The sequence below is a fragment of the Heterodontus francisci genome, chromosome 33, assembly GCF_036365525.1.
Source record: "Heterodontus francisci isolate sHetFra1 chromosome 33, sHetFra1.hap1, whole genome shotgun sequence".
Lineage (NCBI taxonomy): Eukaryota > Metazoa > Chordata > Chondrichthyes > Heterodontiformes > Heterodontidae > Heterodontus > Heterodontus francisci.
This window is the reverse complement of record NC_090403.1, coordinates 40223978-40240457: the sequence shown is the minus strand read 5'-3', so window position 1 is coordinate 40240457 and position 16480 is coordinate 40223978. Positions and strand designations below refer to the sequence as shown.

At 41.9% G+C, this 16480-nt stretch overlaps 1 long non-coding RNA gene across 1 annotated transcript; it reads right to left on the bottom strand.

Annotated features, from left to right (window-relative positions):
- Window positions 1-10809: 10809 nt before the first annotated feature.
- LOC137347930 (uncharacterized) lies at window positions 10810-15191 on the bottom strand. The gene is made up of 3 exons (XR_010969043.1): window positions 15105-15191; window positions 14077-14184; window positions 10810-11963 (listed from the first exon to the last, which is right to left on the bottom strand). It is a non-coding gene; the product is annotated as an uncharacterized lncRNA (long non-coding RNA).
- Between the last annotated feature and the right edge of the window lie 1289 nt (window positions 15192-16480).

Below are 16480 nucleotides of genomic sequence, written 5' to 3'. Positions count from 1 at the left end.
CAATGGGGAAAAGACCACAGTGTAGGGTTCCCCCACCAAGCTGGACTGAGGGGCTGGATCCATGGGAAACCCCTCGAACTGTATCGTTAATATTCTCAATTGCTGTAAATGTAAAACTGTAATTGACATGACAGTTGTGAAACAGAAGGGTTGGGAAGAAACTCATGACAGTATTGAAAGAAACTGATCTCTTTTGCAATGTTTGTATTTTTTGGTGTGGTTTGCAAACTGTTTGGCAATGTAATCTTTACAGATTTTTATGAATAAAGTATATTTTGGAAATAAAAAAAAAAGTCTGTCAGATAATATTTAATATTGCATCAGTTATAAAATGCAAAACGAAAGAACTTGCATTTATAAAGCACTTTTCACGACTTAAGGATCTTCCAAAGCACTTTCTAGCCAATTAGGCACTTTTGAAATGGAATTGTTGTTGTAATGTAGGGAAACATGGTAGCCAATTTGCACACAAACAGTGATAAGATAATGACCAAATAATCTGTTTATGTTATTGGTTGAGGGATAAATGTTGGCCAGGACACAGGCATGATAATAACTTACAAATGTCTTTATTTACACCTTGCTAAAATAACCAACTTCATGGTTTGTGATTTAATTGTGTTGGTAAATTTATTTGATATTTTTGGTTTTCTTTCCATGAAAGAAGGTAGTATCACAGGGAAGAATTGTACCTTAAATTTACTTTCTCACCTGTACTTGAATGAAGATGATTGTCTGTTAAAATACTCTTGAGGGAAGAAAACCTATTGCTGTATTTCTACCATATGCTTGATGTCAGTGCCATGATGTCTTGCGCCAAAATAAAATAAAGTCATATACTCTTATCGATTCCTCTGTGCCATGTGCCAAGCCCAGTTGAGAGGGAAGAGGATCACATAACTAGCTGCCGTCTCTGCTTCTTGATAATTGCCCACAAGAGAGGCACTCGAGCAGTCAAGGGATACCCTGCCTCTAACTTCCCCTCCCCTTTAATGAGTTGCCAAACCTCCACACCACAGCATACTGAGATTAGTAACTTATCATGTGAGAAAATGCAGTCACGAACGTTCAACCAATGGGTTGAGTGCTCTAATGTGCTAAGTCACTGCATCATTCACATCTGTTTCAATAGTCATGAATGAATCAGTACAGAAAACATTCCATTCACCATGTGTGGGCTGGCAAAATATTTCCCCAGTGCCTATGCCACAATCACTTAGCAAAATGGCCAAACATAAGAACATAATAAATAGGTGCAGGAATAGGCCATTTGACCCCTCGAGCCTGCTCCACACATTGTGATAATCCTTCTATGCTTTTTCTAGATTTAAAAACACTCTTACAAGGACCAAAAACTGAGAAGCACAGCGTGTGTGCCTAATTAGTTACTGGATAAATATTAAATTCTGATTTCAATTCATCACACTGACTGATCACTAAATGATCCCATCTCCTCACTGGTTGAAATAATAATCATTTCACAAGGAAAACTGCATATCCTTTATTTAATAAGTCATACTCATTTGTCATTTTTCAAGGACTTTTGGCTTAATATTTGTACAATGTCTGTGGCATTGCGCACTTTATATTAATTCATGATCATATCGTAGCATCACAACCAAACACCATTTCTTTATTTCTGATAACTCCTGACCAGTTCTGATGAAAGGTCACTGACCTGAAACATTAACTCTGCTTCTCTCTCTACAGATGCTGCCAGACCTGCTGAGTATTTCCAGCATTTCTTGTTTTTATACCATTTCTTTAATTTATCTTTCTTCCTCTGAATCCATGACATACCCTCTTGGGGTGGGTGGGGGGCGGGGGGGTTGCTGGCCCACATACTGCGACAATGGATGTCTTCTATGCCACTCCTAGGTATAACTGACATGAGACACACGAATGGTAGAAGAATTAGCCCCAACCACTCAGAATTTTCTGTTTGTGTGGCTGACAGCCATTTACTTTATTACCTTGTCCAACCAAAATAGGATAATGGTTGGAATCACACCAGGATCTACTTTAAGTGTATTGTTCTACTATTAGTTTGAGAGTTGTGTATTATTCTGCTTTCTGTTAGACTAGTACAGTGTATCTGAAGAGTCAGATGGTTAAGAGAAACAAGAGCTTTATTAAACATGTCTTACTACTATGGTTTACATCTTCCAAGCCTATATAGGAGGCAGCCACACACATGGTGTTACATCACTTCCTGTGATGAGGTATAGCATATGATTAGCACATTTAATCCAATAACAACCCAATGCCCAGTAAACCACATTATACTACAAGTTGGGACTCACTGAGATTCCACAGCAGTCTTTGACCTGGATGTGTAGTGCTTGATTGTGCCAGCATCACACACTAGAATCTGAATACCATTTTAATTTTAAAGTTTACAAAGAACCAACATGAAAATGAGTTCTTTGCTAAGATTCAGAAGATCAGAAATTAAGTTCAAAAAAACCTAAGGACTTTATAAAGGTTTGCTTTGCACTAGTTGTATTTAAATGCACATCTCCTGGAAGTAAAGACCATCCTAATGTCGACCAAGCTGGTTTTCGTAAGGGGTGCAGCACATGTAATCAAGTTCTGGCACTCACCACCTACATCGAAAATGGCTTCCAAAAGAAGCTGAAGACAGGCACAGTGCTACTGGACCTCACAGCTGCCTATGATACAGTGTGGCACATTGCCTGCTCCTAAAGCAGAGTGCTTCCAACCTGGGTCGGGACAGTTGTTGAAACACTCCTTCACAACAGACGATTTAGAGTCCACCTTGGACAAGGGAGAAGTGCATAGAGAAGACTGGCCAACAGACTACCACAGGGCTCAGTGCTAGCCCCAACGATGTTCAACATATATACATATGTTCTGCCAGCAAATACATTCTCACAAGTTAATCTATTCTGATGACATTTGTGCCACCCAAGCTCCATCCTTCTGCATCCTGGACCAGATCCTTAATGAAGACGTTACAAAGTTGATGGACTACTGCAGCATATGGCGCCTCACAGAGAATCCTTCTAAAACCATGCCCAGTGTATTCCACCTCCACAATACCGGTGCTAAAAAAGAATTGCATATTTACATGGATGGCCAAAGACTAAAGCATGATCCCAACCTTATATAATGGGAGTGACTCTGGATAGATTTTGTCATTCCAGAAGTACCTGAAGAAAACAGCAGCAAAGATCAAAACCAGAAACAACCTGTTAACCAAACTTGCTGGATCTACGTGGGGCACTGCTGCCACAACACTCTGTCCTCAGCACTTGCCCCATCATACTCAGCAGCAGAGTACTGTGTACCCATCTGGCATAAGTCATCACACACACATCTTGTTGATACTCAACTGAATGCAACAATGCACATCATAACTGGAACCGTCCCCTCAACACCCCTCCCCTGGCTTCCTGTCCTCGCAAACATCACTCCCCCACACATCCACCGACTGATGAAAACCCACAAGCTGGTTGAAACCATTCATGCTGCACCTCACCTACCACTCCATAATGACATGTTCAATCCACCTACTGCCCGCTTTCCATCTCAGCGCCCCGTATGGAGCAACCTTCCTGAGCAAGATCTACCAGAGGATATCCTTTGGATCAAGGAATGGGAAACACAGGAATTCACGAAGAAGGTCCTTGTGACAAACCCCATCTGTCGAATGGCAGGCTTTGAACTACCACAGTGAGAGTGGTCCTTGCTAAACAGACTCAGGACAAGCCAGGACCCCTGCGCAGCCAAACTCCACCGCTGGGGCCGCAGTACAAACCCCTTATGTACTTGTGGAGAGATACAAACAATGCTGCACATTACCGAGGAGTATCCCCTCTACAGACTAAGTGATGAACTAATCACCTTAAATTTAGCAAATGAGGAGGCTATTGCTTGGCTCTGGTGATTTGCATTTGCTAAATTAATAAATTTCAACTGTACCGAGCGTGAAGTTAAGTGGAGACAGGTGACCTTCTGAAACTGAATTCACACCACTGAGTTAAATCAATTTTGAATGACTTCGTAACTGAAAAACACTACAAGCAATGCAATATTCAAAGGATTCGATCTTGGCACAAAATGTCTATTATAACTGTCTGAATGGGGTTGGTCTAAAGATGACAACTAACATTGGTAAACACTGGTAAGAATAAATATAACATTTTAAAAATTTGTAATACCTATTGGTATGGTTTGAAACTGAAGATGCTACATTTTGATACAGCTGAACCCTGACTCCTAATATATTGAAAAAGAGACATTGACAATAAAATGAACTTGACCTTTATGGGCCTCTGGTAACAGGTCAAAATCAAATAGAGATCCCTTATCAGTTTAAGGTAAATCAGTTTAAGATAAAGAACACCTGCGTTTCTTTGTTTTATACTAATCCCTGGCAGGACAAAGCAATCAGTAGTTAAAGATTATCCAGCAAAGGTGAAAACAGCAAACTGAATTGTAGTTGGAGCCCGAATAGTCTTTGTGTTTTGGATTTATTCCCTTCTTTTTAAAGTTACTCAGATAAAACCAAATCCAGAATGCAGTGAGTAACTTGTCTGTTTTCCAAAAAATGTGCTGTTTACTGTTATTTGAGAATGTTCTATAAATTCTGTTGGTTTGTGGAGGGGGATTGGCACTTGCTTTGCATATCATGTCTCATTAATGAGTAATTAATTACCATTTTGTTTGTTCTGATTTAGTCAAACATTTCCTACAGTTTTGTTTTGTGGGATAGGGTTAGGTTCATTGTGATGATATTTCATAGTAAAATCCTTCTCCATGAACAAAAATGGCTTTAGAAATTTGCAACAACTTGTATTTATATAATATTTTTAACATGGAGAAACCTCCCAAGTTCCTTTACAAGCGCATAAGGCCAAATAAAATTGACACTGAGCCAAATTAGCAAATGGTAATAGGGAGTGACCAAAAGCTTGATCTGAGATATTTTAAAGAGGGTCGAGGCGGCTGAATGCCTACGGTGGAGGCAGAAAAGGACTGCAGGAGATCCTACAATCAGAAGAAGGTCGAGTTTGGGAGGAGGGGGTAGCAGAGGAGGGTGGGGGCTTATAGAGCTGAAGAAGCTTGCAGAAATAGAAATAGGAAGAGGCAAGGCTATGAAGGGATTTAAACACAAGGACGAACATTTTGAACTTGAGGCGTTGGCTCACAGATAGACATCAATGCAGGTGAGGAAACCAGGAGTGATGAAAAAGCAGGACCTGGTGTGAGTTAGGATTATAAACTGCGGAGTTTTTGAAGAGCTGACAAAGGCATGGATGAGGGTTTCAGCGGCAGATGGACTTGAGGTAGAGGTGGGATTGGAGGTCGATAGCATTACTAATGAAGAGGATATGGGATGGAATAGAATCCTGGGGTTGCTAATGGTCGGATTCAGTCTGAGACTGTGACTGGAAGAGGAGAGGGTGGAGATGGAGTCAGTGGTAACAGTATGGAGTTTGCTGGGGGTTAAAGATGATTTCCAAATTTTGTGGGAAATTGTGGATAATCCAGGATTAAATGCTGGACAAGCTCAGAGGCAATGAAGGGGTTAGCAGAGGTGGCAGACGTTGAGTTCAGTGTCATCAGGATCCATGTGGAAGGTCCAGAAGAGATGTGAGCATTGCTGGCCAAAGTGCAGGCAGCCATGTTCCCCTTGGCTGTTGTGAGGGTTGGAAGGGGGTGGTTGGTTTGAGTAGCTCAGCCTCCCGTGCATGCCATCAAAGTCAATTTTGATTGCCATCTGCAGTGGTCAAGCGTTGATCATCGTTTAAAAAGTTCTCACAAGATAGTTGTTCTGCTTGCCATTGTGGAATCAGTCCCATAATATAAATTTGCAGATTCCATGGTACAGGGACTTGGACAATATCTGATTCAGATTCATTGGCCAGAATTTTGCCCACGTCGGACAGGAGCCATCTACTAACCAAAAAGTCGGTGGCAATCCTGCCTCCACCTGGCCTGGGGATCCAGACCACATTTTACGGTCCCCAGGCCTTTAATTGGTCTGAGGCGGGACTTCCACCTCATTGAGGCAGGAAGTCCTGCCTAATGGAGCTGCTGGCCAATCAGCGGGCTGGCAGCTCTCAGTCCCAGCAGCGCCACCAGGAGCAGTGGCCACTGCTAGGCCTGCTATCCAGCTTCGAGAAAAAGAGGAAGGACGTCCCTGGGAAAAGGTAAGTTTTTGGGGCCTAGCCAGGGGTGATCAGTTGGGCCCCGGCGCGGCAAGAGTGGTTGATTATGGGGGACAGGGGGGTGTTGGGCGTTGAGGGTGGTTGGAGCCTAAGGCATGGCCCTCCATCAGGCACAGGGCCTGATCGGGTGGGCCCCGTCCTCGCCCCAGGACGTCCGAAAGCTTCCTACTTTTAACATGACTTTTCTCGGGCCTGGGCCTCAAACCAGCCAAGTGTAAATTCCCAGTTAACTGGCCAGTTAAGGGCCTTGATTGGCCTGGGGCGAGCGGGCCGTTTGCTGCTGCTGCCCCATGTAAATTGACGGAGGCAGGAGCGGGTCGGGAAGGGCCCCCCCCCCGAGCCTCCCACTCCATTTTACGCACCCCCCCCCCCCCTGCCACCATCCCACTCTTTGGGGGTGGGGGAGGGGTGGGTGGTGGTGTAAAGTTCTGGCCATTGTGTTAAAAGAAAATTTAAAGGATCAGCTGTGTCCATGTCAGCTATAGCTCAGTTAGTAGCACTCTCACCTCTTGCATCACAAGGTTCTGAGTTTAAGTCCCATTCCAGGGATTGAGCATAAAAATCAAGGCTGACACTCCCGTGCAGTACTGACGGCACTGTCGGAGGTGCCATCTGTCGGAGATGACATTAAACCAAGTCTCCATCTTCTTGCTTGGGCGGATATAAAAGATCCCATGGCACTACTTAGAAAAAGAACAGGGGAGTTAACCCCAGTGTTCTGGGAAATGTTTATCCCTCAAAAAACAGATTATCTGGTCTTTATCACATTGCTGTTTGTGAAAGTTTGCTGGGTGCAAATTGGCTGCTTTACAACAGTGTTGCATTACAACAGTGACTACAGTTCAAAAAGTACTTCATTGACTGTAAACGTTTTGAGGCATCCGGTGGTCATGAAAGGCACTATATAAATGCAAGTCTTTTATTTTCTTTACCTTTTTCAACTACATTCTAAGTTTCTTTTCCAATAGAAGCTCATTTCCAACTAAATTGCTGACAGTTGGTCAATCTGTAACATGCAAAAGATCATTTCGAATCCATGTTTTACCGGAAACCTAGCCCATCACCAAATAAATCAGAAATTCAGCTGCATTCTGACATATTCTTAAAGTTTTATCATTTTCTAAGGTGATGCACATCCAAATTTGTCACAGACCTGAAACGTTAACTCTGCTTCTCTCTCCACAGAGGCTGCCAGACCTGCTGAGTATTTCCAGCACTTTCTGTTTTTATTTCAGATTTCCAGCATCTGCAGTATTTTGCTTTTATTACACCGAGGTTAAACTGACTGGCCTGAACAAGAGTGTAACATTTGTGGTTCTCCAGTCCTCTTGCACCACCGCTGTAGCTAAGGAGTGGAAGATTATGGCCAGTGCATCTGTTATTTCCACCCTTACTTCCCTCGGTATCCTTGGATGCATCTCATGTGGTCCTGGTGGCTTATCAACCCCAGTCTATCTAATACCTTCTCTGTACCATTTTTTAAATTTACAATTGCTGAATCCCCACTATCAACATCCTGTGGGTTACCATTGACCAGAAACTTAACTGGACCAGCCATATAAATACTGTGACTACAAGAGCAGGTTAGAGGCTGAGAATTCTGCAATAAATAACTCACCTCCTGACCACCCCCACCTCCAATGCCCCAAACTTTGTCTATCATCTACAAGGCACAAGTCAGGAGTGTGATGGAATACTCTGCACCTGCCTGGATGGGTTCAGCTCCAACAACGCTCGAGAAGCTTGACATGGCAGTCCGCTTGCTCGGCACCTCATCCACCAGCTTAAACATTCACTTCCTTCACCACCAGCGCACAGTGGCAGCAGTGTGTACTATCTACAAGATGCACTGCAGCAACTCGCCAAGGCTCCTTTGACAGCACCTTCCAAACCCATGACCTGTACCACCTAGAAGACAAGGGCAGCGGATGCATGGGAACACCACCACCTGCAGGTTCTCCTCCAAGCCATCCTGACTTGGAACTATATTGCCGTTCATTCACTATCACTGGGTCAAAATCATGGAACTTCCTCCCTAGCAGCACTGTGGGTGTATCTACACCAGATGGACTGCAGCGGTTCAAGAAGGTGGCTCACCACCAACTTCTCAAGGGCAATTAGGGGTGTGCAGTAACTGCTGACTTTGCTAGTGACCTTGCATCCCAAGAATGAATTTAAAAGAGAAGAATAAATTGACAGAGGGGGAGAAATGTTCTGTCTGTGTAACTAATACCCTTTTTATACCAACAAAACCAGAGCTGCGCAAATGTGCTAGCTTGTCACTAAATGACACAAGTCAAGACAACATTTATGCATGCACAGACATGGCTTCCTCACCACTTTAAACAGTGATAATCAAACCAAATGTTTGCTACCAACCCAATGCCTTTGGCTCATTGTGTCATGTGTGGCGCTGTAGGTTTTCCTGTGTTTGCTGGTACTCTGCCTTGGTAGTGTTGCAAAGCAGTTTGGCGACCTGATAGGGGAGGCAAGGACATGCTAATAAGCAAATTAAAAGCTGCATGGTACCTTCCTGTTGGTGAAACCACTCCTCGTAATATTTTGTCAGCAATATTTTGACCATATGTACCCTATGGTTATACTACAACATCAGAGCTGTATGTAATAGTGAATAAAAGAGAACTTCTTTGTACATTAGGCAGTGTTTAAATAATAATTCTGACCTGACTAGGACAGACTGTAAATAATTTATATTTTTGTCGACTGAGAGAGATGAGATTTTTTGTGTTTCCAGAAACATTAGCAAGCAGATTCAAAACACGAGCTTGGTGAATCAGTGCTTCACTCATGGTTAGCATTTTTTTTTTGGAGCCACTGGTCCTTTGAGTAATGATTCACAGCGTGAACAATAGCTGGAAGGCAATGGGTTACATTGAACTGGGGTAGATTGTACATGATCTGATAAGGGGTTTGATTGGCTGAACACTTCATTTCATGCTTTCTTGGCTTCTTCACTCCATCAAAGTGGTTCTGGCCTCATAAACTATAGAATGAAACTGTCATATTCTGTGAAAGTGTTCAGATTCTCATGATTGAATTAGAGCAATAAACTCATTGCCAACTATTTCTGTTCTATATTAAGACTTGGATGCGAGTTTAACTTGTTTTTCAGACATTTACACAGTGATAAGTCTGAATGTGAGCATTGTCATGACATAGTAGTAGTACAAATTAACAGTATAGGAGCTGAAGGTATATAATCACATATAGTGTCAGCCACGGCTCACAGAATCACTTGGTAGTACTCTCACCTCTGAGTGAGAGCGTTGTGGGTTCAAGGCACACTGCAGGGCTTCAGCACAAAAATCAAGGCTGACACTCCAGTGCAGTACTGAGGGAGTGCCGCACTGTTGGAGGTGTCGTCTTTCAGATGAGATGTTAAACCGTGGCCTTGCCTGCCCCCTCAAGTGGGCTTAAAAGATTTCATGGCACTATTTTGAGAAAGTGAAGGGGATTAATGCCCGGTGTCCTGGCCAATATTAACCCCTCAATCAACATCACGGATTATCTGAGCATTGCTGTTTGCGGGAGCTTGCTGTGTTTCCCACATTACAACAGTGCCATCATTGGCTGTAAAGTGCTTTGGGAAGTCCTGAGACCATGAAAAGCACAATATAAATCCCTTTTCCATTTATTCTCCACTATCAAACAGTACACTATAGCATGGTACATAATTCTGTATAATCTATAAGCAATATATACTGTACATTCATACATACCATACCTGAGACTTTCATCAGTACATGTTCTCTATACAATATATTGATACAGTTATAGTCTATTGTATTGTCTGCTTTCCACATAATATATGCATTAGTGTTGGTTCCTGTAAACCTTATTTTCCAGTTTTCTACTGGAAAGAAAACACGATATGCCAAATGAGGAATATTAACTCATCGGATGGAAACTTACATTAAACTTTTCTTCTTTTCTTTTCTTTTGGGCCTCCTTATCTCGAGAGACAATGGATACGCGCCTGGAGGTGGTCAGTGGTTTGTGAAGCAGCGCCTGGAGTGGCTATAAAGGCCAATTCTGGAGTGACAGGCTCTTCCACAGGTGCTGCAGAGAAATTTGTTTGTTGGGGCTGTTGCACAGTTGGCTCTCCCCTTGCGCCTCTGTCTTTTTTCCTGCCAACTACTAAGTCTCTTCGACTCGCCACAATTTAGCTTTTAATGGAAATAAAATCCTGTAGTTAACTTTTTTTAAAACAGAAAGCTAAGAGGGACACCACAATTTGCATCTGAAACACCTTTTCACATTCCAAGGCCCCAACCCGAGACAGAGGTCTGAGGAGCATGGACCCAGAATAATGTCTCGCTCTAAGTGATTGAATTACCTAAGATTGCTTCATTAGCATGGCTTTCAAGGCAATCCTAACAGCTTGACTTTGAAAGAGCAAACCGCACAAAGTGAAAATTTTATCAGCCTGGGGAACCAATTCTGAACCTTGAATCTCATTAGAAGGTTCCAGAAAATACCCTGAGGCAGTCATGTGACCATCAGTCCAGCTCTGTGAAAGCTGGAAGTTTCCTTGAACAGAGCCAAGCCAGTAACTCAGACTGTGCAGCAGCAGGAAAGCTGTGTGCCTCTCTCCGTCTCTCTCTCTCTCTCTCTCTCTCCAAGCCTATAGATTGCTACAGACAGAGACCAAGGGAAGAGAGCCACCTACAAGTCTGCCTCCAAGAAAATCCTGAGCCAAGTGGGCTAGCCACAAAGTGCACTTTGACCAACCAAAGACTTCAAGAATACAACTTCAGCTGGAAAACCACCGAATCATCCAACCTCACAGACTCTGTATTTAATTTTTATTATCCTGGACTCTAATCCAATCACAGAATCTACTTTTCGCTCTGTAATCTATTTGCGTGTGTGATTCTCCATTTGAATGTGTGCGTGAAAGCGTAGCTTTTTTTTAGATCGGGTTTAGATTAAGTATAATAAACTCACCCCTTTCTTGTTTAAACTCTAGAAAACCTGTCTAATTGGTTCTTTCATGATCACATTAAAGGTAAAAGTTAAAACACTCACTGAGGTGGTAAGCACAACCATGGTTTAAAAAAAGGAATAAACCTTATTGAGGTCAAATAAGAGGAAGGGCAAGAGGAGAGCCTGTGACCTCCTCGTCACCTGGCCATAACAGAAATTTGGGGGATGTAGTCTGTGATTGTAACCCAATGACAAATTAGAAATGGGAAACCAAATTGATCCCTATTGAAAAATTTAAAAACAGGCTTTCTTGTGGTTTTCACTGCTGGAATATTGACGTGCACATTCGAGGCCAGTACCTTCCTAACTCTGTAATCTTTTGTGTGTGGGTGATTCTTGTGTGAATGTGTAGTATAATTTTATTATTTTTTTAGATCGGGTTTAGATTAAGTATAATAAACTCACCTCTTACTTGTTTAAACTCAAGAAAACCGGTCAGACTAGTTCTTTCATGATCACATTAAAGGTAAAACCTTCACTGAGGTGGTAAGCAAGAAGGGCAAGAGGGCAGCCTGTGACCCCCTCCTCACCTGGCCGTAACACTACTCTTTTCTGTCATTAGTTCCATAGTAAATCCTATGACATGCAAGTTTATAAACCCATCAGTATAGGAAGAAGCACGTTCAAGATGCTTATGGTGCCAGATGACTCTTTAGAGATTTTACAAAGATCAGTAGTATTGGCATTTTCATCACCTCCAGTCATGGGCTGTTTAAATGGCACCTCAAAGACAAGCTAGGACTAGAGTCGAAGAGTAGCCTGCAAAAATTAGAAAACACAAACAGTTTAACTCATTGCAAATACAGTAATAATTTGTGAAGCACTATTTTCTAGTATAGAGGTCGCTGTTTATTATCGATCAGTTGTAACTAGTCCCCATTTACAGCAAGCAGTTTGAAATGTCCTGATTTGAATCCAGTGTAACTCTATTCTAATGCTGCTCCAGTGCAAAGAAAACATTACCCATTGGCAATGTTGTTTGTGAACAGTATTACATGTAACACATTTAAAACCCCTTCCAACAATCCTGACCCAACTCCTCCTGCTCAGGATAATGGCTGTTTTGAAGTAAAGTGAAGGAGCAGAGCAAGATGTCCCAAGGCGTTTCACAGAAGCATTATTTTAAAAAACCTGACACCGAGTCACATGAGATATTAAGTCAGATGACCAAAAGCTTGGTCAAAGAGGTAGGTTTTAAGAAGTGTCTTAAAGGTGGTGAGGCGGAGAGGTTTAGGGAGGGTATTCCAGAGCTTAGGGCCTAACCAATGGTGGAGCGATTAAAATCAAGGATGATCAAGAGGTTAGAAGAAGTAAGTGCAGATATCTCAGACAGTTGCGTGGCTGGAGGAAATTACAGAGATGGGGAGGGGCGAGGCCATGAAGGGATTTGAAAACAAGGATGAGTATTTTTAAATCTGTTTTGTATTTTAAAATACAAAATAAAGGCCCAGCCTCCACAAGAAGCCAAGTTTGCAGTCCAATAATGTTTTAGAAATAGTTTGTGTGTCACTTCAAAATAGTCTGGAGAAAATGTCATTAAATGGAGAGTTTTAAGCACGCTCCCCTCTGATCCGTCGTGCCAGCTGGATGTCTTTGGGCAAAATGGTCACTCTTTTGGCATGGATAGCACACAGGTTGGTGTCCTCAAACAGACCAACCAAATAGGCCTGACCAGGGGCCAATGTGGGTCAGCGAGCAAGATGGGGAATAGGTGAATGGGACTTGGTGCGAGTTAAGACATGGGCAGCAGAGTTTTAGATGACCTCAAGTTTATGGACGGTAGAATGTGGGAGACCAGCCAGGAGTGCGTTGGAATCATCAAGTCTAGAGGTAACAAAGGCATGATTGAGGTTTTCAGCAGCAGATGAGCTGAGATGGGGCAAATTCAGAAGATGTCAAGCAGGTGGAAATAGGAAGTCTTAGTGATGGCACAGATGCATGGTTGGATGCTCATCTCAGCATCAAATATGACACAGAGGTTGCAAACAGGCTGGTTTAGTCTCAGACTGTTGCCAGGGAGAGGGATGGAGTCGGTAGCTAGGGAATGGAGTTTGGAGCGGAGGCCAAAAACAATGGCTTCAATCTTCCCAATATTTAATTGGAGGAAATTTCTGTTCATCCAGTACTGGATTTGGATAAGTAGTCTGATAATTTAGCAATAGTGGAGGAGTCGAGAGAGGTGGTGGTGAGGTAGAGCTTGGAGTCATCAGCATTCATGTAAACCTGTGCTTTTGGATGATATTGCTGAGGGCAGCATGTAGATGAAAAATGGGAGGGGGCCAAGGATAGATCCTTAGGGAAAACCAGAGGTAACTGTGCCGGAGCAGGAAAAGGAGCCATTGCAAGTGATAACTGGCTACGATTAGATAGATAAGAATGGAACCAGGTGAGAGCAGTCCCATCCAGCTGGACAACAGAGGAGAGGCGTTGGAGGAGAATGGTGTGGTCAACTATATCTCTTTATCTGCTAATTTACAAAAAAAGGAATAACATGGTGGAACCCACTTCCTTACCTGCCCCTGGCTAGTTCCCTAAAAATGGTGCCATTAGTTTAAAGCAGTTTTAGATTTATATTTATTAGTGATAGACTGATGATAAATGAAATAAAGAGTCATAAAAAATTCCTCCCCCCCACCCCCACCACTCCCGTCCCTGTTTTAAAAACTGTGTGACAGTTAGCGGGATCAGCAACAGTGCAGAAAACAAACCCTGAAAAGGCAATCAACCTTGTGTTGAACATCCACATATAACAAATGTTTGGTGTAATAAGCTGGTGTTCTTTAGATTACAAGGTAGATATGCATTGAGAGAAATTGCCCAGATGGAAAGAACATACAGTTTCCCTGCCCCCATTTACAATATTTATTTGTACCTTAAATAATTCCATGACTTCCTCCTCAGCTATCCTACTGATAGTCCACTGCTCGAGTTGGTTACTGTATTTCCTTAGTACTCAATTTACCTTTCCACACATATCAACCTGGAAAATTAGCAAAAATAATGCTCAAAATAAACTGGCAACTCAAAATGACATGTAGGCACATCCAAAGCCTATTTACGAATTCTTGCAGGGTGGGGGTACTTGCTGCACCTCCACTTCAGCCCCCTCTACCCAATCTGATCCATTAAGGCTATCCTAATGGAGAACTTGGGGCTGCTGCTCTCCAGTGCTGTGACTTGCTAGCATTTTTGTTGCAATGGAATCATCGGGCCATTTGAACTAATATTCTAGATTTACCTTTTCTACAGGGTTAACTATTTTATGTGCTTTTATGAAGTACCAATGTGAGATTTACTGTAATTTTAGAACACCAACATGTTGACGCCTGTGTTAAAGAGAGGTAGAAAGTGGGCTTGATCCTCCTGTGAGTGTCAGATCTCATTAATGTTGCAGGGAAGCAGCAATTGGAGGTCAGGGGTGGAATGGGGGAATGAAAATATCTGATAGGAGTCTTCATCCTACTCATTTGCTTGGATTCTGGCAGCCCGTTGAGGACAGAGACATTTGAAGGTAACCTGAGTACAAAACCAGCCACTCCATCACACCAGGAGCTGGACAACAAAGACTATCAAATGGGGAGTGATAGTGGAAAGAGAGATTGGCCTCCTTCTCTCTGTACTATTCTATGATTATAAGCATGGCCTAAGAAGAAAGCAGTATGTCTCAGAGCTTTGTCTTTTCCAAAATAACTCTTGGCATCTAAATAAAAGTTTGAATAGAACAGTTTTGGGTTGGCATGAAGCCACAGTTTAGGTAAGTTTCATCTGTAATTTTTATTAGACCTCAATAAAATTTACCAACTCTTTTCCAAACCCAATTAAATTTTTTTTTTAAAGCTTCAGTATCTTGAAACCCTCAGTCAAACTACAAAAAACAAAGTTAAGTTCAGCCCATCGTACCTGTGCCAGATTTTTGAAAGAACTATCCAATTATAGTCCCATAGCCCTGCAAATTTTTCCGCTTCAAGTATATTTCCAATTTGCTTTTGAAAGTTACAATTGCTTCCACTCTTTCAGGCAGTGCATCCCAGATGATGGCAATTCACTGCATAAAAGAATTTCTCTCATCTCACCTCTGCCTTAAATGGGATCTTGAATTTATTCACGTTCACGTTGAACAACATATTACAGGATAGAATTAGCTCTCCAGTAAACACAAAGTATGCTTGTGATCCGATGAACCGCCCTCTAAATGTTTCAGGCAAGATTAATTACAAAAGCCCAAGGTAAAATATGCCCTTAACAAAGCAAGTACACAATAGAGTACACATCAAATAAATCACTTTACAGCCTGTACATAAAAGTTTTGTTTTTTAATTTTTCTGTTGACTGAAATAGGCATGTTGCTTTTGAAATGTATTACTTGGTCAATCCCTCCAGTTAACAACTGAAGCTACATTCAGGATGATTATACTGTCTAAAATTTAACATCGGTGTCAGGGTGTAGATTAATATTTGAAGTTCAGCATGGGGTCCTGGGTTAAACTCATGATATGGCTGGGAGGAAGGGATATAAGGAATATTAATCCCATGCTAAAATAAAAGCAAAATACTGCAGATGCTGGAACAATAAACCCATGCTGTCACTCACTCCCATATAAGAGGGGATCACTTTTTGTTGGTGAGACCTATAGGTTAGATTGCACAGCTGAATGAGGTAATATGTTAGAACACTAATATAGACGCACAGTGGTGAACAGCCTGGGATCCCACTCTGCACTGATCCATAGTAATGTTGACACCTGTCTGGACATTCTGTTTTGAATACAGAAGATTTAATTTTCCACCTTTTTCTATGCTTTGTGATATGGACATATTAGTTAATAAGATTTTTAAGGACTTAAGTGAATATTCATCAGCAAAACAAATATCAGAACTCTAGTCCTGATCTCACTGCTGCCCTGCCCATGCCATTAAATCATTGAATTACAGCACAGAATAGCCTATTCGTCCCTTGTGTCTGTGCTGATGCTGACTCTATAACTAAAGCTCGCTGTCCTGTTTTAAACTCGACAAAAGGTGCCAACCCTAAGCATTAGGAGCATGATCTGAAAATATCTGTTCTGATTGGAATCATTTGGAGATTTTTCTTTATCCTTTTTTAACCCAACATTTAGAAACATATACTCAGAAAATAATTTTCTTCCTCCAGGCAAAATTACAAGTTATTCTTCAGTTTGACCAGATGCAACTTCTCATGCAAAAACCATAAATTGGCTATTATTAATCTTTACTAACCTACTACTCTTGTTTCTATTGTAACTGTATGGGCTTGA